Consider the following 22,673-nt stretch of genomic DNA (forward strand, 5'->3'; position numbering starts at 1 on the left):
CACATACATCCTCCTGCCTCATCTCTCCTTACCCCACCCCACCCCTCAAGCCCCCAACTCCCCACCACCAACCCCCTGCTTCCATGAAGAGAAATCTCTGAAGAGCTAATTAGTGGTGGAATGGAGTCCAGGAACAGCCAACGGAGCTGAAGAAGGGAGATTGGCGCTGGTGCTAGCTTTATCGGTCAGAGCCTGACAGAGGGGTGACAGTGAGTGGAGGCAAATCACCAGCTCACAACTGACAGAGACAATAAAGTGAACCTCTGAGCCAGAGAGAAAGAGAGTGACTGACAGGCAGGCGAGGCGAAAAAAGCTGGCTTGTAGGGGCTGTCCTGTGGCCTATGGGCAAAGTGCACAATCCCAATCACAGAGGCAAGTTCCTTTCGTCCCTGCCAAAATGTTGCGTTTGATGACCATCTCATCTGATGGTGAATTACCATGGATAGAGGATGACGTTTGGCCTAACAGTACATAATCCTGTCTCAATTAAATTTCAAAACACCTGTTTTATATAAAAAAAAGAGAAAAACTTGACATGCTACAATGTTTGTTTGCTAAACAAACATTATTACTTGTATTCGACTAAACATATAGGATGTTATTTATTTGAAACTATTTGCATCTGTCTTGAGAGTGGAAGCATACAAAGTGCATAAACATAGCCTAAGCAATTTTTGTGGGGGCTCTAAATATTACATAAAACATTAGCAAAAGGATGTAACTGCAATTGGATTTTCTTCTAATGATTTTAAATGTTTTATGTGTATTTTTTCACTCTAATAGAGATTTTAACAGTCACGGCAATAGTAAATATTTATTTTACATTTTTAAGTTAATTATCTTAAGGAACAAAGAAGCAATTTTGGAGTTAAGGCAGTTATTCTGGTATGGTTGTGTATTGCATGAGTGTATTAATAAAATGAATGCAAATTAAAACATTATTTCAACTGTGTGAAAAAATTGTTTTGTTGGTTTTAATCCAGTTTTTATTGGTATCATTAATATAGACTATAGTTTTATTGAATTCAGCTGAATTTAATGAAATGGGGCCCAAACCGCCTGAGAAGAAGAAGAAGAAGAAGAAAAGAAAAGAGAACTCCATCACCTGGCTGCTAAGGTGAAGGGGAGGGGTTGGCTTGTAAAGATGACAACGTCAAGCTGAAAGCAGTCCAAATCAGTGATGTGAACGTGTCTAAATGTAAATACGTGCATGTGAAATTGATAGTTTGAAATAAAGCTAAAATCACTGTTAGCAGGTTGCATTGTTAGCATAGCTTTTCATTTGTTAGCCAACAGATGTTGTGTCAAAGGTACGGAAATGTGTATGCTAGTTAATGCTTACACTACTAACTTTCTTGGCCAGTTAGAGTTACAGTTTGGGAATTAGCAAGCTTACGCTCACTGTTACTGAGGACATATAAGTGAGGCCCTGAAGGTGATGTCCTGCTAGCATACTGAATGTAACAGGCTAATGGTGTGTGCTGTGGTAGCTAGTTACACATAGGCCTATTATGATTATTATCTTTCAGTCTATGATTATTATAGAAGATATTATTATATTTCATTGCATTCATTTCTTTAAATATGATAACATTTTATGGATATAACTTAGGGAATTAAAAAGAACAGTGTGGTGTAGAGGAGCCATTGTTTTGCTTAAACTTGTTACAGTTTTATAGCCCACAGAGTTTACAAGGCTTTGCAGTTATATTTATGTTGATGACTTTTATATTTAAAAATCCAACTCCAAGTATTTGGATTTGCCATTTGAAAATGTAGACGTTGAACTAACTAAACTACTTGTTGCAGAATTTTTTTGGTCATTGACGACGTTGTAGAAGCTAAAGAAACAAACTGTGGGATTAACCTGGATTCAATGGAAATTATAGACATATAGATGAGTGTAAATGGTCTGTATTTTTATAGTGCCTTTCTAGTCTTCTTACCACTCAAAGTGCTGTTATATTATGTCGCATTTACCCATTCACACACATTCATACATTGAGCCTCTGTGCTCAAACAGAAACTAACATTCACACAAATTCATACACCGATGGAACAGCCGTCGGGGCAAGTCCGGTTCAGTTACTTGCCCAAGGACTTCGAGATGGAGCCTGGAGGAGCCGGGGATTGACTGATTTTCTGATTAGTGGGCAACCCGCTCTATCACCGGAGCCATAGCCGCTCCCAACAAATGTGCCACATGAAAGGTGTGGGTACATCAGTAGTCACTCATTATGTTTATGATTAAGTTTTCATTAGTTTTTTATTACTTCGAAGTGTAGTGGGATTCTTCTCTAGGTTGCAACATAACAGATGTCACCAAAGTTTAGTAAAGTTTACTACATGAAAACATTATTTTAACATGTAAACAATTAACTAGGGGCATTATAGATAACACATTCATGCCATTTGCTTCAGATGGTCAGAGGATGGAAAAGTGGTCCCACTTAACTAAGAGTAACTGATTTCATTAAAAAAAAAACAATGAATTAGAATTTGTTGTTTGTGGACCTGGTGAATTGTTTCTGCCTTTCAATATGGTGTGTGACACTACATAGTGAGGTCACTGCAGTACCTCATGGATGTGTTGAATAGCTTTAGATTTAACTGACTAAGGAGACTGACATATGTGTTAATTAAACAGGACCAAGAAGCTGTCCTCGGACCCTGGGAACAGTGGGAAGTATGGACGTATGGATGCCTGTCCCTGTGGTTAACCTTCCACCCACATGTGAGTACCAAAATGTTTCATGTTAAATGTTATTTGGTAGTTTGCTTTAGCAAGTCATGCGCCCAATTGTTTCACATTCTCTCAAGCAATGGCTTTGGCTTTCAGTAGGCCTTTTTTGCGTATAAGACATTTTGGCACAAATGTAATTGATCAAATGCATTATGGCTTGAGTTCAGTTTAGCTGCCTGGTTTTCAGATTCCTGATGTTGTGCATGTTGGCTCACCGGTCCCATGTAGTCATTAAGGATGAGACGGTATGAAAAATTCATATAACAATTACAGTGACCAAAATGATCACGGTTATCATTATTATCACGGTATAAGAAGAAAAAGATTAAAATGTACTGATATACTCACTGAAACCATTTCAACAAGTTTTATATTGAAAACTACAAATACAAGCGTAGCGTTTTTACCAGCGTTTGTTGTCATTGACCCAAATAAACCGACGTTGCATTCTGCGCATGTGCGCCTGCTTCTGGGAGACGCAGGACAGTGTTTGCCGTGAGATTATAACAGCACGGTTAACCGTACCCAGATATCATGGTAATTAAAACGTGTATAGTAATAATAACCGTCAGGAATTTTAGCATGGTTTACCGTTGAACCGATCATCGTTTCATCCCTAGATGTCATGGTGTACTACAACACTTTAACGGAACAGAGCCAGCGTTAATGTTATTAGTAACACCCGTGCTTTTTAATGTGAATATAAAGTCAAAATGTCTGGGTTAAAAGTGTTTTTTTTAAGGCATAAGTTTAGAATTATGTGGGGATGATACAGATAACTAAAACCTAACCTGAAATATCCCTACCAACATTTTTCTTGTCGGCTGAAACAGATTTTCATTTTGGTTCGATCATATCCACAGCATTGTGCCAACAGGGGCTGTGTGTTTGATAATCAAACATTTTGGGTGTCATGTCACTTTAAAGCAGCTGTAATGAAAAATGTTATATTAATAATGAATCATCACTACTAGTGTGTGACAGGATGTTTTGCACTGTGAAATATAATAATAATAATAATCATAACAACAATAACATAGTATGTCAGAGTTATAATTATAGCTTGTTACCTCTGCCCACTAGTGGCCAAATCAGTTGTTGGAGGTTTAAATAGTAAAAACTAGATTGGGCTCTATCCTACATATAGTGTTGTGGTGTGTGAATACTCACGAGCGCCCAGCCAAATCCTGCTCTGGTATATAAACCCAATCATGTGTATTTATTTCAAATATATCTTAACAGTCTTAACTATCATCAAAGACAGAAAGGGTAACTTGAAGCAGCGGGGAAAATCTCAGTGAGGAACACACACAAGGTTTTCCCTGATAGGTATCAAGAATAGTTTAAGAGTGAGAAAGTATCTAACGCAAGAACAAAAGATTCTAACGATATTTGCTCCACCATACCTTTGCTAACATGGCCTGAGTATGGGGAAAGGTCAGAGAGGTGGCATTACACTTTTATGACGATCATTTATTTATTTTGTCAAGTAAATCCAATCAGAATGCCTGCAAGCTACCCAGATAGCAAACAGGGATAATTAGCATCACTGGGAGAGGTGGCGTCTCCTTGTACTCTGGCCTCAACTTGCTTTTATCTGTAGAAGAGGTGAGGTAGAGGAGAAGCTAAATATTGATGGAGCTGCCCATACTCGGTGAAACTCAAACACACTGTCCAGCTTTGTTAAGGGCTGTGTTTCAATGCTGGAATCTCTTCTCACATACACTAAGGATGACAAACTTCAATCATTTTTACTTATTTTTCTCTCTCTTTTGCCAGTAATTGCTTAACGTGTAATTATATTGTCACCCTCAAATATATTTTTACAGAACAAAATATGATTGTTTATCTTGGGTCTATCTATACATGTAGTGCACACGTAGTTTGGTTCCCTTGGTCCAGTTGAAAGAAAAGTTGAACTTCTGATTTAGGGTTGTTCTGATGCACAATTGGATCACTTAACGACGACTGAAGTGATGATCAGCGATTGGTTTTTCATGTGCCAATATTAAGGCAGTTTTAACTAACTCACTATCAGAACTAAGATGTCATAAAAACAGTCTCTACAATCTGCACCATACTGCAGTGTTTCCCAGCCATTGATTTATTTGTGACGACTCGGCACGCCACAATATCAACCCTCCCCCCAACAAACACAGCGAAACGGAGCCAGAACTAAAGCATTCAAGTTAACTCTGAGAAGTTAGTCTATCTATTTTCTTAACACTGTCAATGTCGGAGACGGATATGTTAACGTTAGAATACAGCTGGGTTACGCTGTATAGCTGCTATGGATTTCACCCTCCTTCTCCCCGCAGCAGGTCCGCGGCGCCACAGTTAGACGGTAATTCTGTGGGAAACACTGTACTGTGCATTTACAGATTTCTCTGGTGGTTTCTGTTAAAGCTAGTGAGCCTGTTTCTTCCATGCTGGGATTTCACTGACGTGCTTAACACTTAACACTGCCCCCTGGCGATCAGATCGCCAATCGGTGATCTCAAGTAGCCATGATCCAAAATAGAGAAGATCGCCCAACCAAGAGTTGTAAACATAACTTCACATGAACTGACTAGACAAACTGTTCAGTGAATTAATTGGATGGTCTGGATTTCAGTCAGACACACAGAGGAAAATCTAAATGAAGTTGATCATACTGCACACCTCTGCACCTTTGAGTATTAGTGGAGACTGCAACTTGACCTCCTCTTTTTAGAAATAATGATGGTGTGTTATGCCATAATAGGGGGTAATTTATGGCTGTCTAAACTTGGTTGCTACATGAGATTGCATTGAAGATTTATGCCATTTAAGGTGTTTGTTTTCTGAAATGACTGAAATGAAATATTGGTGCCATATCACCTAAAAGTCTGATTGAACCATCTACTAAGTCCTTTTCTGCTCCACTGTACTGTTGGCATTTTTATGTTAGCTAATTAGTTTTCAAGCTCTGACTTTTTATCCTCATTTAAATTGAGAATATCACGCTGTGCCTGCTGAGGTTTACACCAGGGACTGTTGCAGACATCTCTTGTGTGTTAAAATTCACCACCTCTGGAATGTCCCTTCTGTGATTCCCCAAAAGAGTTTGTGTGCATACTAATTAAATTGTGTTTTTACAGGATGTACTGAAAAATGACTCGGGATGTAGAATTATCTGTCCAAATAATCCAGCCCCAAGACACATGTTGCAATACTGTATGTAAACTTGGAAGTTGTCAAAGTACACGGTTTCCAGGGCACGTTTTGTTAGGCAAATCAGATTTGTTTCTCAAATCAGATCATTAAGACAGACTGTTGCAAGTGATCACATCGGATTTGTGTGTCCAGTGGCAGTCTGAACAAGCCCTTAGTTTGCAATGGAATAATAATAAATATTTAGTTAATCATTATCGCTAAGAACTTTGGCTAACACTAGCGCATTTACAGTGACGTCAATTAATGTCCATAGTCCCTATATATAAAATAAGCAATTCAGACAAATAAAGCATTAAACATACATATTACCCTGTAAAATCCCTTCTGCCCATTTTTTAAGTAAGTAAGTTGATCTTACTGTATATGCATGTATATATACATGAATCAATTTTTCTTTTAGGTCTACAGTATGAAACCTTTTAACCTTATTGTAGCTCATTATATATATTTTTTTCTGTCTGCACATTAACTCTCTGGTTTAGTCAGTTCTCAGTAACCTCATTTTCACTAGTTTGGTAGCAAACAAGCTTTTCCCTACCTGCTCACTACCAAGCATCAGATGAAGTTAGTTTTTATCACTTAATACGTAACACGTAATACGTAATATAAAATATGTTACAAATCGCACCTTATAGCCTCATAAACCGATAACATGGACCAAAAGAGGATCCATATGACGATATGTAAGTACAGCGCGGTTGGCTCAGCCAGAGAGAGAGAGAGTGAGGGGAGAGGGAAAGAGGTGTGTGAGTAGCCATTTCCTGTGAGCTAACTAATAATAACGTTTTTAATTTTAAATTAAATTTACAAAGGCAAGTTTTCAATTCAGGCTTTTTAGTTTGTGAAAAATTCCACAAAAAAAAAAAAAATTGTTGTAGTTCTTACACTACTACACCACCATTACGTTTTTTTCTGTTGCGCACCCCATAGAGACAGCTCACGCAGGACTTCAATGGGAAGTAAGTTGATCTTACTGTATAATTTTTATTAAGTTTAAACATTATTGTTATGCGGTGGCTCTGCCTAATAATGCTCTCCAGTGCAACTGCAGAGCAGCCACTCCACACCAAACTCATTTGATGCTGATGACATATCAAGTTTCATGTTATATCTAGTTTAAGGGCCCTAACATGATCACGATCTGTCATGTGAAATAATCAGATTTCATGGAAACCTGAATGTCCTGATTGTAGTTCAGTAATAAGAACCTTACACACTGTGGTCTACTGCGCCGGGCAAAGCAATAGCACAGTCTGTTCAGATTCAGGAGTGGTTTAGCCGAACTGGCTAGCATTCAGAATTGGGCTGAGAGCACTCAAGTGTTCAACGGGGTGTGAAGAAACAAAGCATGTGTTGTGCTGCACTTGATTGATTTCCATTACAGTTGTGTTTGCAGTAAGGTTTTGGACTAGTTTTACAAATCGTTGTAACCTTTCACACTATCATCTGGTGTTACTTTGTGTACGATGACGTAGAGAAAGTCTGATGTTTCGACTAATAACAAAGGTTTGAATCAAGAGGGAGTTTGTGTGTAAATGATGTTTGGATCGCGCAGAGGCCTGATGTGCTTTATAAACATTGCCCTTTGTTAGTGTATGTCCTGCCTTACTGAGCTGCGGTATTCTCATGGATGCTTATCATAATTGCAAATGCTTATGCATTTCTAAAGGCATGCAGTGAAGTAATATTGATTAGAGATTGTCTCCTGAGTACTAGAGGTCAATTTGAATTGCTGAAGTCTGTTTACCTCTAGTTGGATTAATACTGCTTGTGAGTGGAACAGCAGATCTAAGTGGACAAACTGGGGGACTGTTTCATTGTCCCAACAATGGTTGATGGTTGTCCAAATTAGAATAACTGGTAAGTGAAAATCAGTCCTTCATTTGGGCTACTAGGGAATGGTGTTGTCCTGCTTTTGTGCTTTAGTTTTCTCAAGACATTCTGTGTATACCTTGGGGTGTGCTGAATAATTAATGGCACCCAAATAACAACTGTAGTCCCAGATATAAGGACGACCTTAAAAACATTGATTTTTTTTTTGATGTTTCATATCATTTTGAAATATAAATTTATTTACATTTGACCCTGGCAAACTGATCTTGAGACAGCTTTTTAGTTTAAAAACATCCAGACTGTTGACAGTCTCTATCTTTAGCTTCTGTTATTTATAGCTCCATGAATCAATTTTTCTTTTAGGTCTACAGTATGAAACCTTTTAACCTTATTGTAGCTCATTATATATATTTTTTTCTGTCTGCACATTAACTCTCTGGTTTAGTCAGTTCTCAATAACCTCATTTTCACTAGTTTGGTAGCAAACAAGCTTTTCCCTACCTGCTCACTACCAAGCATCAGATGAAGTTAGTTTTTTATCACTTTGGTTAGTAGCAAATTATCAGGGCCCTTTAAGCCCTCGTATTGTAAAAAAGTTTTACTTCTTATTTTATCTTTATATAGATTCTCAAAGATCATTTACCATAAAATCAAAAGTTTGTTAGACTAAAATTTCCTCCCCAACACCACTACAATTTGTAAAAATCAAACACAGAAAATTAAAACAAATACTGCTCTGCCTATTATGATCTTACCTACGTTAGTTACTACGTAACTATATATAAGTATAATACGTAACACGTAATACGTAATATAAAATATGTTGCAAATCGCACCTTATAGCCTCATAAACCGATAACATGGACCAAAAGAGGATCCATATGACGATATGTAAGTACAGCGCGGTTGGCTCAGCCTGAGAGAGAGAGAGAGTGAGGGGAGAGGGAAAGAGGTGTGTGAGTAGCCATTTCCTGTGAGCTAACTAATAATAACGTTTTTAATTTTAAATTAAATTTACAAAGGCAAGTTTTCAATTCAGGCTTTTTAGTTTGTGAAAAATTCCACAAAAAAAAAAAAATTGTTGTAGTTCTTACACTACTACACCACCATTACGTTTTTTTCTGTTGCGCACCCCATAGCTCACGCAGGACTTCAATGGGATTAAAATATTACTCTATGTCTGCTGGATGATTAAAGACACAAACAATTGTTTGCTTTTAAATCAACCATAATGATTTTTTTTAGATAGAAAAAAAATCTGCTTTATTGAAAGTCATAGTAGAGAGAGACAGGGAAGGTTGCTGGGTATCAGTATTTAGAAATGGTATGATTTTCAATTCTGTCAAAAATGAGCACCGGTTACAATTTTCTAGGCGATCTGACCTGCCTCCGTGTTCATAACAAAACACTGACTATTAAATAACTTAACCATTTACTTCCAAACTGCACAAGGTTACAGGACCTTCTCTCTCAATATAAAAAAGTGCTCCAGGTTTGGCTACTGGAGAGAGCATTTTTGCACAAATAAAATAAATTTCAGTGTAACGCGGCTCAGTGCTGTATATTTTATCCAATTCCGTTTTCACAGAAGCAGGTGAGCCACATGGTGCAGCCTTCTTGTTAGTGACATCGCCTATCGAAACCAAATGACATGTGATTGTTTTACCCAGTCCGTGCTTTAAAATATCCTTTGTGTCTGCTTCTTCTAACCTAATACCAGATAATGTCTCTCTCTATGTCTTTATCTGCAAAATGCTAAAATGATTCAAATATAGGCTACTGTGGTAACTGTTAATATACCTGGGTGGTCCGCACAAGTAAAGTCTATGTGTGGGGAAACACAACTTATTTTGGCTTTACAGGTATTAGAAATTAGAAATGAGCCACCGTTGAACGTTTACATTTTTCAAAGTAATAAAAAAAAGGTATAATGAAAGTTGTCTTACTAAACTAATGCAAATTTCTTTTAATTATAGATCCTTAAAAATACTACAATATAAATATGTTTTAAAAGAAGCAAGCAGTCACAGTGAGAAAAAATACTTTTTTTAATGCATCGGTCATGTGCTATAAATGAGCTACACTCTATAATCTATACTCTCCTTGTAAAATAGAAAATTATGTCAAAGGAAAAAACCCTTTAATAAAATGTTATCTTTTCCCAATAATTAGTAGGGTTTTGCATTTGTACTACAGTGCAGATGCTGCCGAGTTCTTTGGCTTTTTCCTGTGCTGCCACCAAAAACACAGATGTGCACAACAATGGCTCAAAAAGGGAATGCAGAATCTTCATCATTAGCTGGCTTGAGCACTGTTTTGTAATATCAGTCAAACCAAACACTTACCCGATGTTGTACATGTTTGGTTTAAAGCTTAGAAATGTAAATTATTAAGAGATTAAAGGCGGAATCGGAATCACTTTTAATGGCCAGGTACGTGTACACATACGTGGAATTTGACTCTGGTCTTACAAAGCTCACAGTGTACATAAACATAGCAGAAACAAACAGGACAACAAGCTAAACAAGAACACACAAACTACAGTGCACAGTACACATACAACAAAACAACACCATTTGTAGACAGCGAGACATTAGTGTAATGAGGCAGAGGGCAAAGAATGCTGGAATAAATAAATCTGAGAGTATCTGAAGTCAATCGCAAAACAAGCCAGAAGTGATTATAACTGTAGTTTCTGTGACAGGTTAGGAGGAGGCTACAGGGAGAGGTCTGTTGCTTTGCCTGGCTCTAAGTGGAGGTGACAGCATTCAAACATGGTGACCTTGCGTAGGGGACCCGTGACGGGCCTCCCTGTGACTGAAGGAACATTTCTGGAGGCACCCTGCAAGGCTTTTTGGTTTGGGAGAGACATCAAGGGAACCTGCATGGTGGCAATAAGAGAGGTGTTTTTATTTTTATTTTTTTCACGATGCCAACAGCATCACTTCAACAAACTCCCTTTGATAGACATAGGTGAAAACTGGCTTGTAAAGGAAGTGAATATTGATATGATGAAAAATATTTCATCCTGAAAGTGTACAGTGTATTGATTTTGGAAAGTTGTACTGCATAAAAGTAACATAAGGTGTATTAAAAGAAATATGAAAGCGTGCAGATGAGGAGGTACACTCAGTTGAGTGCTTTTATTCATCCTTGGATCAGTGATTATTCTTAACATTATACTCAGTCGATACTTCAAAAATGACTTCAAATTTATAAAATGCTAAATATACAAGTTGGGAAAAGCATGTAGAGGACTGTCAAGGTTTTTAAATGTTTATTTAGCAAAAGTAATAGATGAGAGATGTCAGTTTCACAGTTTATAAGCCCCCTATGTCCCTAGAGGGCTGCTGTAGCCTCTGGCCATTCTCCCCTTACCTAAGGCATCACCTGGAAAAAAAAACTGATGCTTCTAGTCATTCTGCATCCCTGCATCTGTCTGAAAATAATTGGTCAGGAACCTTCTCTCCAAAAAGGGGCCATGAAAGAGTAATAGCTTGCAGCAAAAACACACATGTCTGACAGATCCCATTTGAAACTGAAAATGTATAGACCTACACTCTGTGCACTACAAACCTCATACCTAGTTAAAACAAAGTTTACTTCAACACAAGTGAGGAGAAAAATGCTGGGTCAGTATAGTTAAACATACTAAGCGTTGCAACGTGGCTTCTTAATAGACAATGTAGGGCAACAGATGGTCTCGAAGAGTCTGCAATATGCATTTTACTACAGATGTTTTGAGTAAATCTCTCTTATTTAGATTTTCAAAAATCAGACACACACACTAAATAAGTAGCCCTTCATTCCAAAGTAAAAGGAGAAGTATTAACTCCTTTATATGAATGTTAAAATGAAACAGCCTTAAGTTACAGTGTTTAATGATGGAATATGTTGAATTATTTAAAGTAATATAGCCTTCGCTTTTTGTATGTTGTTTCTGGCTGTTGTATCAGTTGACTCTTCGCTAAGCCATGCCCTGAACACGCAGCTGGCCAATCACAGTGCAGTATACTTTCATGGCTGCGCTCCATTGACTCTTGTAGAGAGGTTGTAAAGAGAAGTACGATTTATTCCCTTTCCAAAAATTAAAACAAATCCAGAAAAATGGAGGCTGTGGATTGCTCCTCATGTAATGTTAGTTAGCTAACGCTAGCTAAATTACTGTTGAATGTAACGTAATAAAGCACTACTCTTCTGCTTTTTAATGATTGTAATAGTGAATAGAGACCTACCCAGCTTTGCAGGAAAAGTGTTAATCCCTCATATTGTTGTCCTCTTTCTCAATAGTCAGGTCATGCGGTGGTTCACTTTTACGCTGTGATCGGTAGGCTTTAGTTTCTGTCTTTATTTTTTTCACGTCAGTTTGACAGCCTGAATACATCCTTCAAATCTATAACGCAACTGCAGAACTGTCTGCTCCTTTCTGAGATCGCTTTTTCCAGAAATTAGGCAATATTTCTCCAGGGAGAGCAGTTACAGACAGTGGTAGCACCATGCAAAAAGTCCGACAGCTCTGACAGTTTGTTGGACTTAGCAACAGTAACTAAGGGGGCGTGGCTTAGCAAAGGGTAAATTGAGCTGCTGTAGCACTGTTCTTCATTTTTGCTGTGTGACTTGACCTTTGATACCTCATGACCTTATCATGCAGTGAATGTTTAAAACCTTACTCCTGGGGTGGTGATGGTGCAGTGGATAAGCATAATGCCTATGGTGTGGGAAACCGGGGTTCAGTTCCCACTGCAACATCCACCAATGTGTCCCTCAGCAAGACATTTAAGCCCTAGTTGCTCCAGAGGTGTGCGGCCTCTGACAGACTTCAATTTCCATTTCAATTATTGGTTTAGAAAAGCCTCACTAAATGGAACTACTCAGATAATGGTACTTTATTACAGTATTATAGAAACTGTGCTATATTGCTTCATGTTTCTGCCTATAACATATATAGAGGGTTATTTTTATGGGGGTGGGGCTGGTTAAAACCATGGCACAAATTGTTTCTTTTCTGACATGGCAATTTCTCTTTCTTTACACCGCTGTATTATCCATCATTCCTGTGAACAACAACAATAGATATTGGATATTCAGTCACATCCTCATATGCATGAGAACATATGCACAAAAGGAAGATTGTTTTCTTCCACATTTCAGATGAAAATATATAAAAATAGATATTTATTTACTTACAATCCAGTGTTGGAGGGAACATGAAATGCATTCAGTGGATTGGGCCTGACTCTTCACTGTGTAGCCAACCACTAATATTGTGGCATATCTACATTTGCCATTCTTTTTGGCCATGTCTAATCCGGCAGAAGAAAGGCTCCTGTGCTCAAGCACTGGAGGGAAAACAATACCATTGGGCTTTGCTCTACCTGTAAGCTCACAGATGAGATAGAAACAGAGAAAAATTAAGGGAGAAAAATCATTATTCTCTGAATGAGATGTCTTGGGTTTGATCAGAGTGTGAATCAAAGCCCATCTCTTAGACTACTTAAACATTCACTTTTAAAATTCCAACCTGATTGTACTTTTATGGAAATGTCTTGCCATCAGTGGCTGCATTCTCTCCTGTCTCCAGGTCCTCTTGTATCCCTGTAGATATCTGACTTTGCCCTTCATTAGAATTCTCTTGGTAAGAAAGCAGGAGAAATGAGCAGAAGATGTAAATTCAGTCGAAAAGAAAAGGTTTAGATCTTTTCCTTTTTTGTCCAGGGAATAGACAAAAAAGAAGAATCATGGATATTCCACATCATCGAGTCAAACCTGACACCAGGGCAGAAGACTTAAGAATTTCATTAAGAATATGTTACAATGCATCACAATCACAGTCATTACCATGATAGTTATACTGTACCTATAGGCCTATATAGTATTGTCTTGATTACTTGATGCTTTTGTTAAACAATACAGGAATAGAGAATATAGAAATTTGAAATTTGTAATTTGTGGTTGCTAAGATGCTAAGAGGCTCCTTAAATAGTGTTCAATGGAAGCATAGGAATTAGTATTGTAACAAGTATTCATTTATGCTAAAAAGTGTACACATATCAGCAAGAAACCATGTCTTATGCTTCCAGCTTGAATGTAAAGGGGTCCCAGCATCACTTCATTTGTTGCTTTTAGTATAATTTAAAAAAAGAACATATTTAATAAAAACATCTGAAGTGCATATATGAAGATACTAAAGTCATTTTTAATTATAATTATTAGAATATTGTATGTTACAATAATGGGAATATTAGGTAGTAGATGTAACACGGGTGCAGATTTTTTTATAAACTTGAACTATTATTTAAAGAATTTACATTAGTATGCTGGTGACTTGCTTCTGGAGACAATTGAAGAGGCGGTATTATGCTCATTTTCAGGTTCAAAATCTTATCTAGGGGTTTTACCAGAACAGGTTTACATGGTTTCATTTTCAAAAAACCCCATATATTTCTGTCATACTGCACATTGCTGCAGCTCCTCTTTTCACCCTGTGTTGAAGGCTTCGTTTTAGCTATGGAGTGATGCATCTTGCCTCTACGTGTCTTTGTTGGGAGTTGCACATGTGCAGTTCCTAGTTAAGGACTACTAGCCAATCGGAAGCAGAGAAAGGCGGGTCAGCGAGAAGCCATTAAACACAGCTTCGGTTCAGCTATATATGTAGCAACATGGACTGGAACAAGAGTTTCAGAGTGGTGAGTTATTAATATGGAACACATGCATCTTTCATCCATAAAGATATAACTGTGCACTGTCACAGTAACAACTTTATGTCCATTGACTGCCTGGAGGGTAGTTAGTGTTTGTAACGGAGAGGAGAGGTGTGTGCCTAGCCGTTTGGCGAGCGTTATATGAGGCGCATTTTGTCACAAAAAAGATATAAAAAGATATAAACTCAATAAAGGAGAGGGAAAAAGCCAAAAAGCATAATACCACCTCTTTAACACTTAATAAGGCAGGCACCAATTTACAGATGGGACTAAGTCAATACAGGTTCAAGGGGGACTTAAGTCAAATACTCAGAGAGAACATTTGGCAGGGCCTTGTCACCACTCTGCTGTGAGTATGTCGGCTCCCTCTCTTCCCAAGTGCCACAACCAAAATCCTTTCCTTGTCAAACAAGCAGGATATTTGAAAAGCATCTTGCAGAGTCTGTCACACAAAACTGTGAAGTTTCATCTGCTGCTCTTTTTCATTATTTTTTAAGTAACTCAAGGTCTTAGTAAGTAGGAACCAAAGAAATTCAGGCTTTTTCAGCCACAGTGCATTGTGCACTCATGAGTGTTTAGACAGTGCTCACAGCCCAATGCACAATCAATGTAGTTGCGGGGGTTTATTTGGGAAAATAGATTTGAAATCCAAGCAACACTTTGGCTCACTGTTACCCCTGTGCAAGTGCAAGTGTAGACGACTGCACTGAGTATCTATTCCACCAGACAGACATAAGACCGACAACTGAAAGTCAAAGCTTAAACCTGTCTGGTGTATACATCTTGTTAACTTTCCGTGCATGTAAGTGGTGACATTGACATGTTTATATCAGCAGGACGAAACTGTGGCTGCTATTACTTTCCATAAGATAGTGTTGGTTGACATGTGGCGACATCTGCAACTCGCCATATGTAAGTAAGTTGCAGCTCCCTGGGGGGTTTTGTTTCCAAAAAATACTGTGTTTTTACTGACATATTTTGACACGCTATACTGAGTGTGTAAGAACTGTTCTTATGGATCCTGCAATAGACAGTAAAGAACTGTATGCAGTTGTGGCTGCAGTACAACTGTCATATACTTGTGAAACGATTTTGCAATGTCAGTTAATATACTTGTCTACATTGATGTTGCTGGGGTTTCATATTGATGTGATGCCAGAACAGGAGGGCAGCAGTAAGACTTGCCTGGCACAAGTTTGACCCCATTTACCTGTCAAGTTAAAATTTTTGGCTCTAACAACCTCCAAATAGGACAACGTTGGCCTTTTATGACCTGATTTTGGATGTTGTCAGGTCCACGCTGACTGCATTTGAGGCAGTGATAGTTAGCAGATATGGGTAATAATAATTTTAGATTTTTAAGCAGAAGATTTGTCAATTTATTAAATATGATTGACAAAATGCCAAGATATTAATCTCCACTGATATTCTTGATTATACATCTGTTCAGTCTGTTACTATAAAGCTAGTTTTCCCATTAATTAACGAGACCATCTCGGCCACTACAGTCTAATTTGTTCCGCCATGGTTTCAAAACGAACTGAAAATATTTTTAGAGTCTATGAAATCTTCATGTTAGGCGATATGAGAACCACATACAACATTATTTATCAAATTGGGTCAGACTTGATGAATTTAGTGTCGGGCTTGGCGATATGTCCAAAAATGTTATCATGATAAAAACATTTCATATCATTCAATATCAAATTTTTGCCCCTGAAAATTGAAGGGCCAGATGGTTAATTTGTTTGGTTAAACTTTTCTTTATGGTCAGAATGTGACAAACACTTGATGCCAAACAGTGGATCACTTTACATATCTGAGCTAGAATTAAAAAAAATTTAATGATAAATCTTTTTTCAAAAATATGACTAGTAAATCTATTTGCATCCCTTTCCCTCAACAAAATAAACATCTTAATATAAAAATTAAGTGCTAAGTCGTTTGTGATTCTAATGAATTAAATCAAATACTTATTGACAATATATTGAAAATTTGTTACATAGTTATTGAGGAAAATTATATTGTGATAATTATCATTATTGTTTTATTGCCCAGCCCTAATTTAGCATGACATACACATGTGACAACATCCGGTTTTCAATATAAGGTGTCTATACTGTATGGAAATGAGATTAATTGGACTATATTCACAGAAGCTTAAAACATATTATATGTGTCCATTATAAGTAAAAAAAACAACAACAATAAAATCTTAGGGAAATTATTTGTTAAATTTTCTATTCTTTGATTTAGGTTTGCTGGAAAAACATTAAGTAAATTTGTTGACTTTTGTTGCTATTTCATCACCATTTTAAGCTATACAATGGTTTTATGATCAAATAGCTTACTAGAGCACAACATGTTTTACAACAAAGTTCTTCATAGATTGCCTCTTAATTTTGCACCAAATTGATGCATTTAACTTTAAAATGTACAAAAAAAGATTCCGGGGGAGCATATGCCCCCGGACCCAGTTTTACCACAGATGTGTTGTTTAATACGCAGAGAATCTTCATAATTATTTCTAATACTTTCAGATGGAAGCCACTTTCTCAATCTATGCTTTGGACGTGTGATGACAATATTAGTTGTGGCCACACAGGAGCATCCTCAAATCTGAAGGGAGACACAGTCACATCTCTACTCTGGTGACAAGATTGTTAGAAATTAACAACCTTTCAAGTGAAAAGTTCTTTCAATGGCTGCCTGCCATGTTGGACAGAAAAATGTAGGCTGTAGTAGTTCCTGACCGACAAGGGAAATGGCATCAAGGCCGAGCCGAGTCACATGGCAGCCAACCAGCACTTCTTCTCATTATTAAGATGCCATGCACCAGCTCCCAGATGCTAATCAGTCTCCCAGAGACCTCAGCGCTGTGTGGTTAGTACAGATTTACAGCTCTTCTCAGCCCTCCACTTTTATTAAAGATGATCTTTCACACAGAAGGAAAAGGATGCTCTCCAGACAAATGTTAAAATGCAATGCAAAGTTTCAGGCATGAAAGGAGAAAACTGTAGGATTATTCTACAGCTATTCCAGGGAGGATGAAAAAGGAGGAAAGAATGTGGAACAAAAAGATCAAAGGATCATAGAGGAACGGGTAAAAAGGGAGAAAAGCTGTAAAATATTTAGTATGACGTCCCAACAGGTGGTCAAGGGTGCAATGCAACTCTAGGGTTTCATTTACATGAATAATGGATGATGCTTGTACTTGTGAGTGAAATTTTGTAATTTGTTTTCTCCTAATTGAAAAAAAAAGTGATTTTATATACAATCACCAAAAAAATGCAGTGCAAAATTAGATTTTTGCATGTAAGTAAATAACAATTACGCTGTAAGAATTAAAAGCAGAAACCATATCATTGTTAAAAAAATCATTGTAGAAAAAAAAATTTATTCTGCTCCTTGGAGCAAAGAGAAAGGAATACATTTGTGACTTTAAATTTTGCACACTGTAAATTAACTCACTAAGCTCACTTAAAGTACATTTATTCATTTAGCTGACACTTTTATCCAAAGCAACTTACAATTTCTATACATGTCAGAGGTCACATGCCTCTGGAGCAACTAGGGGTTAAGTGTCTTGCTCAGGGAAACAACGGATGGGCCACAGTGGGGAATTGAACCTGGGTCTCTCACACCAAAGGCATGTGTTTTATCCATTGCACCATTACGAGCCCAAAGTATTGTGGTGAAGTTCAACAGTAAGACAAACATTAAACATTTTTGTTCACTACAAACCAAGAAGAACATGAACGCTTTGAACCTTGTATGTCATCAAGGCCAAATCCTGTGCAATGCATCGAAGTCATTCCCCATTAACAATTCAAACTATGTCGAACAAGATGTGACTACATTTTTGATACACAATAGGTTTGTAGTGTAAATTGACTTATAGTATCAATGAGCCATTTCCACTCTGACTACACACTTCCTGCAGTGTACAAGATTTTTTTCATACTTACACATTCTGTAAATGAACAAAAGGCTTGCCTCAGAAACAAACACTGGTAGAATACTGCACCAATGAGCCACATTTGATTTTTAAAATGTGATCAATTTAAAAGATTGGGGCGAATTAAATTGATTAACTGATGAACATTTGGAGCTGGAATTGCTAGCTGCAAAGAGACTACAGTGCAGTGTTTCTCCTAGGATGGAGTTATAGCAGCGGAGGTAAAGCAAAATTTTTGTTTGAATATAAAACCCCAACATAACATGTCTCAGCAGTATTGCTCTTGTGTCCATGAGCATGCGATGCACATAAGAATAGTTTAAAACTTCAGTCTTTTCCCAGTTTAATGTGAGCTTTAGCTGAATGTTTTGGTGTTGGTGGTCATGGTCAGAGTGGTGGGGGGTTTGGGGGTCCTCCCCCAAGAAAATTTTACGTTTTCCAATGACTAATATGTAATCACATTGGGCCATTATTTTCACCATATGTCTGAACAAAGAGTTGGAAAAGCTAGAGCAGATAATAAATAACCAACAGCAAAAGATCAGTCTACTGGGGAGGAACTACAAACTTTAGATTTGGGGAAAATTATTTGGTTAGTTATGATGCTCTCCACAGTGATTTAACATTTATTGCACAGCATGTTTTGGACATCACCCCCTAAAACCCTGTTAATATGACCTCAGAATTGATACAGATACGCTTGTTCATGTTTGCCTTTTGTGTGTAACATGAGAAACCTCCTCCCTTCTGAGGTGCATTTTATTTGCACATTAAAATCCAAAAAGAAACGTCTCCTCATTAGCTTAAAAGGACTAGTTTGCATCACTAATTAGCTTTACTAACCCCAGCTCCTCCAGTCACCTCTGTTCTTTCTTTTCTTAATAACCACTTTCATCTGAAAAATAATTGAACCAGTTTGTACAGGACAGAGCGGCAGGCTACACCAGTTTACTCTCAGATTATAAGTGATGTTCTCAACATTGGACAAGTAGGCAGTAATAAAATACAACTACCAGTTACTTTCTATTGAGCTAATGTTACATAGCAGCCAAAAGACGCAGCCTGCTGTTGAAGCTTTCCTGCTCAGCTCAGTCTGAAGGGGAGGGGGGATGTTAGCTAACTTAGTGCTAACAGGCTTCACTTTTCCAGCAGGTGGGAAACGTCTCGGGTTACATATGTAACCCTTGTTCCCCGAGAAGGGGAACGAGACACTGCGTCGGTGACGACACTATGGGAACGCCCCTGGGCGTGGCAGGGCTGAACTATGAATGAAACTACTCCAATCCTATTGGTGTTACTAGAAGAGTAGTGTGTGACGGCGTAACCGGAGGGGGTATATAAGCACGCCGGCACATAGGACACATTAGCCCTTTCTATGAAGCAAGGCACTCCAGGCGGGGTGAGGTGTGGTGGACCGACGCAGTGTCTCGTTCCCCTTCTCGGGGAACAAGGGTTACATACGTAACCCGAGATGTTCCCCTTCGAGGGAACTCGAACTGCGTCGGTGACGACACTATGGGAACGAGATACCCACTTAGGCCGCACCGAAACCCCGCCTGCCCCCAGCGTGCAGAACCTGACGGCACGACTAGGAGGAGAGCGCACGGGTGCCGGGTGCCGGGTGGACCCTGCCAGTCTGGCCGGAACCTTAGGGACATAACCTGGACAAGGGTGCAGGATGGCCCTGACCCTCCCTGGGGCAAACTCCAGGCATCGGGGAGACACCGAAAATGCCTGGAGATCCCCAACCCTCCTCAGAGAGGTGATAGCGAGGAGAAAGGTCATCTTAAGGGTCAGGTGCTTGGCCTCAGCCGACTCCAGGGGTTCGAAGGGGGCCTCAGCCAGCGCTTCGAGAACCACTACCAGGTCCCAGGTGGGAACCCTGGAACGAGTCACGGGTCTCATCCTCCGGGCTCCACGGAGAAGGAAGCGCAAGACCAGCGGAAGCCTCCCCAACGGCCCATCACTCAGAGGGGCGTGGAATGCTGCAATGGCAGACACATATACTTTGAGCGTGGACGGGGAGAGGCCAGCGGAGAAACGGTGCTGGAGGAACCCCAGTATCACAATTACCGAGCAGGTAACTGGGTCCACCGCCCGTTCTCTGCACCAGGTGGTGAACACATTCCACTTTAGGCCGTACATCCTTCTCGTGGACGGGGCTCTGGAGCTGAGCAGCGTTTCGACTGCTCCTGTTGTCAGACCCGCCCTATGGGTCTGCGCCCCCTCAGGGGCCAGACCCATAGCTGCCACAGGGCGGGGTGCGGGTGAAAGATCCGGCCCTCCGCCTGTGACAGCAGGTCTCTCCTCAGAGGGACCTGCCAGGGCGGGCCCTCGAGGAGTGATATTAAATCCGAGAACCATACTCGTGCTGGCCAAAACGGGGTTACTAGGAGTAGGCTGACGCCCTCCTGGCGGATCCGCTCCAGAACCCTCGGGAGCAGAGCGACTGGGGCAAAAAACACATACAGACGCAGCCTCGGCCATGTCTGTACCATGGCATCCAGCCCTAGTTGGGCTGGGGGTGATAGGGAGAACCACAGGGGACCGCGCCCCATCCCGTGAGTGAGGCGTCTGTTGAAATAATTGTTCGGCGACAGATTGCTCCCAACACAGGACCTTGGGACAGGAACCAAGGCTTCCTCCATACAGACAGGGAACGAAGGCATCCGCTCGTAACCCGTATCAGACGGAGCGGATTTCCCCTCGGGGAGAATCCCTTGGATTTTAGCCACCACTGCAGGGCTCTCATGTGCAGTAGTCCGGAAGGTATTATACTGGACGCTGCTGCCAGAAGACCCAACACCCTCTGAAAGTGTTTTACAGTGATGGCGTGGCCTAACTGCACTCTGGTCACTGAGGATAAAATGGACTTGATGCGTGCGGGAGACAGGTGGGCCCGGATCGTCGTTGAGTCCCACACCACCCCTAGGAACGCAGTCCGTTGGGCGGGTGTCAGCACGCTCTTCTTCGCATTGAGCCGCAGCCCCAAACACTGAAGGTGGGCGAGGACAACATCTCGATGCCGAACCGCTAACTCTCGAGACTGGGCCAGGACGAGCCAGTCGTCGATGTAGTTCAGTATGCGGATGCCTGGAGCCTCAACGGAGCCAGAGCTGCATCCATTGGTTAACGTGTGGGGAGATAGTGCTAGGCCGAACGGAAGAACCCGATACTGGTAAGCCGTGCCCCCGAAGGCGAACCTCAGGAACTTCCTGTGAGAGGGACGGATGGAGATGTGGAAATAAGCGTCTTGCAGATCTATCGTGACAAACCAATCCTCGGATGATGATGACTGATGATGGTTGGGATGGTAAGCATCCTGAACCTGAATCTCCTCAGAGATTGGTTCAGGGACCGCAAATCCAAAATCGGACGCAATCCTCCGTCCTTCTTGGGGACCAGGAAGTATCGGCTGTAAAAGCCGGCTTCTCTGACTGGCAGGGAAATTAATTCTATGGCCCCTTTCTTCAGCAGAGAGCGGACTTCCTGTCCCAACACCTGGCTCTGTTCTGCATGTACTGTAGTCCTGACCATCCCGCAGAATCTGGGGGGGCGAACCCGGAACTGCAGCCTGTAGCCATCTACTACTGTGCGGAGGACCCATGGGGAAAGGTTCGCAAGGCTTCGCCAAGCTTCCGCGAACTTCGCCAAGGGGACCAGCCCCTCGGGGCACAAATTGGCAAGAGACTGTCATGACCAAATTCTGAATGTCTGAAATGACATTCTGGGGACATTAGGATATAGCTTGGCCAATTTGTCATTGGAATAATGTAATCGATGTACTATTTTAAATTGGATTAAACCGTGTCAAATACAGAAAGAAGAGGTGTGTATTTGTGAAAACTCTTCCCAAACTTCTTCTGGAATAGTTTCTTCAATATCCATTTCCCAGGCAGTTTTGGTTTTGTCCCATGTATGAGGGTTTTCTGCATTCTGTTTTGAATTATGTTATAAATTTTGGAGACTGTACCCTTTTTCTAAGGGTTAACATTGAGAACTGAGTATGTTCCTTCTTTAGTGGGAAGATTGGGATAAAGTTAATGATGAGCAAGATGCTTTTATTGCAGTGACACATTCTAACCACATTACACATTCTAACCAGTCCTACCAGCCTTCATTAGAGCTACTATCTAGATCTAATTATTATTTTTCATTATCAAGTAATCTGATTATTATTATTTATTGTTGTTATTATAGAGTAATAATTTAGTCAAATAATAAATTCACACCCCAAGTGTTA

The 22,673-nt window shown here is 39.8% G+C and overlaps 1 long non-coding RNA gene across 3 annotated transcripts in view; it reads left to right on the forward strand.

The window, feature by feature from the left end:
- The first annotated feature begins 1,054 nt into the window (after positions 1 to 1,054).
- LOC119898854 overlaps positions 1,055 to 22,673 on the forward strand; it is a 30,024-nt gene continuing 8,405 nt past the window's right edge. Inside the window, exons 1-3 of one of the 3 annotated variants that reach the window (XR_005443650.1) lie at positions 1,055 to 1,117; positions 2,648 to 2,734; positions 10,476 to 10,883. This is a non-coding gene — a long non-coding RNA (uncharacterized LOC119898854). Of the gene's footprint in view, positions 1,118 to 2,094; positions 2,211 to 2,647; positions 2,735 to 10,475; positions 10,884 to 22,673 lie in introns of those variants that run through there. The other 2 variants (XR_005443648.1, XR_005443649.1) reach the window with 2 other exon arrangements.

This window comes from Micropterus salmoides, unplaced genomic scaffold, assembly GCF_014851395.1.
Source record: "Micropterus salmoides isolate LMB-PRFRI ecotype aquatic unplaced genomic scaffold, ASM1485139v1 Ms_hic_scaffold_12, whole genome shotgun sequence".
Taxonomy (NCBI): domain Eukaryota; kingdom Metazoa; phylum Chordata; class Actinopteri; order Centrarchiformes; family Centrarchidae; genus Micropterus; species Micropterus salmoides.